Below are 1,483 nucleotides of genomic sequence, written 5' to 3'. Positions count from 1 at the left end.
ATTTGCTTTTAAAGGTCTTTAGTTAGAAAAACTAACACCCTGCTTGTCTGACCCAAACTTTTTCTGTTGGTCTGCAGTCTTCTCTTTGACTCCATGCTTCAGAGAGCTAGCCCAAACCTCTGTTTCAATGACCTCTGTACCTAAGATTCCAAGAAGGTGGGTCGACGACTTTAGTCTTTAAACTGCTGAGCCCCTCTCTCGCCAGGCGTCCTCGTGTGAGGACACCATCTTTAAACCCTGCATGGCAATCCCTGACACACTGCCGTGATGCCCAGGGAAGACAGGGCGACCTGGAAGTCCAACTACTTCCTTAAGATCATCCAACTTCTGGATGATTATCCAAAATGCTTCATTGTGGGAGCAGACAACATGGGCTCCAAGCAGAGGCAGCAGATCCCTATGTCCCTCTGTGGGAAGGCTGTGGTGCTGATGGGCAAGAACACGATGATGTGCAAGGCCATCGAGGGCATCTGGAAAACAACCCAGCATTGGAGAAACTGTTGCCTCATATCCGGGGGAATGTGGGCTTCGTGTTCACCAAGGAGGACCTCCCTGAGATCAGGGACACGCTGCTGGCCAGCAAGGTGCCAGCTGTCGCCCGTGCTGGTGCCAAAGTGGCGTGTGAAGTCACTGTGCCGGCCCAGAACACTGGTCTGGGGCTCGACTAGACCTCCTTCTTCCAGGCTTTAGGCATCACCACTAAGATCTCCAGGGGCACCATTGAAATCCTGAGCGATGTGCAGCTGATTAAGACCGGAGACAAGGTGGGCTCCAGCGAAGCCATGCTGCTGAACATGCTGAATATCTCCCCCTTCTCCTTCGGGCTGGTCATCCAGCAGGTGTTTGACAATGGGAGCATCTACAACCCTGTAGTGCTTGACATCACAGAGGAAACTGCATTCCCGCTTCCTGGAGGGTGTCTGCAATGTTCCCAGCGTATGCCTGCAGATTGGTTACCCGACTGTTGCCATCTGTACCCCATTTTATCATCAATGGGTACAAGTGGGTCCTGGCTTTGTCTGTGGAGACTGATTATACCTTCCCACTTGCTGAAAAGGTCAAGGCCTTCTTGGCTGATCTATTTGCATTTGTGACTGCGGCCACCACCGCAGCCCCGCCCCAGGCAAGGTTGAAACAAAGGAAGAGTCGGAGGAGTCGGAGGAGGATATGGGATTCAGTCTCTTTGACTAATCACCAAAAAGCAGCCAACCTGGCCAGCATTATTTGTGAAATGAGAAAATAAAGCCTTACTTATCTTAAAATAAGTAAATAAAATAAACTGCTGAGCCTTAAAAAGGTTCTTGCCAGGAGCAAAGTCCCTCGAGGCAAGAACAGGACTGCCTTGAACTTTAAAACATGGAAACTTACATTACCACATGTAAACTTAATAGCCAGTGGGAATTTGCTGTATGATACAGGGAACTCAAACTGGGGCTCTGTAACAACCTAGAGGGGTGGGATGGGGAGGGAGGTGGGAGGGTTC

General features: G+C 50.3%; 1 pseudogene; it reads left to right on the top strand.

Annotated features, from left to right (window-relative positions):
- Positions 1-233: 233 nt before the first annotated feature.
- Positions 234-1,191, top strand: LOC138081225 (large ribosomal subunit protein uL10 pseudogene; annotated as a pseudogene).
- The last annotated feature ends 292 nt before the right edge of the window (positions 1,192-1,483 follow it).

The sequence above is a fragment of the Capricornis sumatraensis genome, chromosome 6 (assembly GCF_032405125.1).
Source record: "Capricornis sumatraensis isolate serow.1 chromosome 6, serow.2, whole genome shotgun sequence".
Taxonomy (NCBI): Eukaryota; Metazoa; Chordata; class Mammalia; order Artiodactyla; family Bovidae; genus Capricornis; species Capricornis sumatraensis.
This window is presented reverse-complemented; position numbering and strand designations above follow the sequence as displayed.